Source organism: Aquarana catesbeiana, linkage group LG11, assembly GCF_042186555.1.
Source record: "Aquarana catesbeiana isolate 2022-GZ linkage group LG11, ASM4218655v1, whole genome shotgun sequence".
Lineage (NCBI taxonomy): Eukaryota > Metazoa > Chordata > Amphibia > Anura > Ranidae > Aquarana > Aquarana catesbeiana.
In genome coordinates, this window is record NC_133334.1 from 207,967,342 (window position 1) to 207,970,584 (window position 3,243).

General features: G+C 45.2%; 1 pseudogene; it reads right to left on the reverse strand.

Moving 5' to 3' along the window:
- Nucleotides 1–2,837: 2,837 nt before the first annotated feature.
- Nucleotides 2,838–2,956, reverse strand: LOC141113131 (5S ribosomal RNA; annotated as a pseudogene).
- Between the last annotated feature and the right edge of the window lie 287 nt (nt 2,957–3,243).

Sequence of the window (3,243 nt, forward strand, 5' to 3'; positions counted from 1 at the left end):
AAAGAAAAGGATTTTACAGGTAAGCTGTTATAAAAATCCTATTTTCTTAATTGTACATCACGGGACACAGAGCCATAGTAATTACTATGTGGGATGTCCCAGAGCAATGCCAACTGAGGGGAGGGAGACACAACAGAATTAGGGCAACATGAGACCAGAGTTATACTGCTGCCTGCAGCACACTACGCCCAAAGGCGATACCCTCATGCCTTTTTACATTTATCTGATAAAATCTGGTAAATGTATGGACTGAAGACCAAGTTGAGGCCTTGCAGATTTGAACCATGGAAGCTTGGTGATGCACTCCCACGAAGCATTAACAGTCCTAGTGGAGTGCACTTTTGATTTGAGAGGGTGGAATCCTCCCCTTTAAACCATAAGCCTGAACAGTTACTTGCTGAGTACATTTAGAAATAGTAGATTTCGATGCTGCCTGTCCTTTTTCTAGGACCTTCAGGCAACACAACAAAACCTCAGTTTTTCGAATCTGAGCAGTCGCCTTCAAGTAGACCTTGAGTGCTCCCACCACATCAAGAGAATGTAGTAATTTTCCTTCCGTAGAACAGGGTTCTCGAAAAAAATGAAGGTAGAACAATATCCTCGTTCGAATAAAACTAGGCACTACTTTTGGTAGAAAGTTAGGATGAGGACGCAATGCTACCTTATCCTTGTGAATAATCAAATATGGCTCTTACAAGAAAGAGCAGCCAACTCTGATAACCTTCTTGCAGAAGATATGGCTACCAGTAAATTAGTTTCCTTGTCAAAAGGACCAAGGGAATATGCTGTATCGGCTCAAAAAGGCTGTTTCAGCAATGGCGACAGAACTAAATCCAAGTCCCAAGGGTTCAGGGGTGACTTAACTGGAGGATTAAGCCGTGTTACCCCCTGAATAAGCTACGAACCAAAGAATGCAAAGCAAGTGGTTGTTGAAATAATACGAACAAGGCCGAAACCTGGCCTTTGATAGTACGCAAGGCCAGCTTAATTTCTAACCCCATCTACAGAAAGTCAAGGATTCTACCTATGACATACATTCTGGGTGCCAACCCCTGGATTCACACCAGGAGACATATGCTTTCTAGACTCTAATCTATGATTCTGGAAGCCAGCTCCCTGCATTAATCAAGGTAAATACCACTGGACCTGACAGCCCACGCTTGTTCAGAATGTGGGATTCACAGGCCAAACCGTTAAATTTAGCGTTTGTAAGGTAGGATAGAATACTGGACTTTGCGAGAGAAGGTCTGGACGTGGTGGTAGGGTCCATAGGTCCCCTACTGCCTTCCTTATGATCTCTGCATACCAAGATCTTCTGGGCCATGCCGGGCCACAAGAATCACTGATCTCCCTTCCTGCTTGATCCTGCAAAGCAGTCATGGAAGCAGCAGAATAGGAGGAAATGCATAAATCAATGAGAACTGATGCCACGGGAACACTAATACATCTGTTCCGCATGCTAGCGGATCCCTTGTTCTTGACATAAAGTTGCTGATTTCCTTGTTGAACCTGGACGCAAACAGATCTACGTCTGGGATGCCCATCTTCAGCATATTGCCAGGAAAATATCGGGGTGAGGGTAACATTCTCCCGGGAACAACTGCTGGCGACAAGTAGCCTGCCTGCCAATTTTCTATTCCCGGAATGAAGACTGCCAATAGGCAAGGTACATTGTTTTCTGCCCAAGTTAAGATATAATTCACCTCTCTCTGGGCCGCACAACTTGTCGTGCCCCCTTGGTGATTGACATAGGCCACTCCTGTGGTATTGTTGGATTGGATCCTGACAGGACAATTCCGTAACCTGAACATCCAAGCCCTCAGGGCCAAGCGCGCTGCCCGGATCTCTAGAATGTTGATGGGCAAGGTCATTTTTGATCTGGACTATTTCCCTTGGACAGTCACTTCTTCCCGGACTGCTCCCAACTCAAAGGGCTGGTATCTGCTGTTACCATCTTCCAGATAGGACATACACATTGGGAAATCTAGAGCTTGGACCTATTTGTTCCAAGCTGACAAAAGTGTTTTGCCGCAGCCTCATATGAAACTGAGCATAAGTAACGGCCTTGAATGAAGCCACCATCTTTCCCATGCAAAGTCGAATAGAAGGATTCTTCTTTGCTATGACCATCTGAATCAGTTCCTTTATGGCACTGATCTTCGCCTGGGGTAAGAATACCTTTTTCTGGGCTGTATCAATAATCAGACCCAAGTATTCCAATCTCCTTGATAGTTTTTTAAGGAGGATTTCTCTAGGTTGAGAATCCGACCTTGGTAGTTGACTGTAGATCATACTTTGGTCTAAGCGGGCTACCGACTGGTCTATCAAGAGCAGATCGTCTAGGTAAGCTACAGGAGGGGCCAGACCTTTGTAAATACTTGAGGTGCAGTAGCTAGACCGAAAGGCAGAGCTACAAACTGAAAAATACGATTTTCTACCTCGAAACGTAGATATTTCTGGTGAGCAGGAATCTAGGTACATGGAGGTATGTATCCCAGATGTCTATTGATGCCAGAAGTTCTCCACCTTGTAGGACGGAGACCACTGATCGGATTAACTCCATGCGGAAAGAGCAGATATTCAGAACCGGTTTAGATATTTGAGATCTAGAATGGGTCTGACATACTCATTTGGTTTTGGTACCGTGAAAAGGTTAAAATAAAACCCCAATCCCCGCTCTTGCATGGAAACCACTAAGATCAATCTTTTGAGACAAAAGATGGTCCAATATTTGAAATAGAGACTTCTTTTCCTCTGGAGTCTGAGAAAATGAGCACACGGGGACCTTCAGAAATCAAGTTTGTACCCTAGAGTTATTGAGGAAGTCACCCATCTGCAGCCTACGGCACCTGGCATTCCTAGGCGGTCTCCCATCCAGGTACTGACCAGGCCCGACCCTGCTTAGCCTCTGAGATCAGATGAGATTGGGCACTTTCAGGGTAATGTGGCCGTAGGCTCTGACATTCTTGCTGCCAGACCCTTGAGAACTGCGGAAGTCTTCCCCCCACTCGAGCGAGCGGGGGTGCCTCCTCATAAGGAGGCTTCAATTTTCTTCTTGAACTTGATAGTGGAGGCCGTTGTGACTGCCTGGAAGCAGATGCTCCTGGCATTGGAGAAGGAGCTTGTTTAAATGAAATACTTCCAAACTAGCAAAAGGATACTTTTTCCACAAAAAAATTTTTGGATGTATTTATCCAAATCATCCCTAAACAGCTGTTCACCGTGAAAAGGAACTAGCCAGCT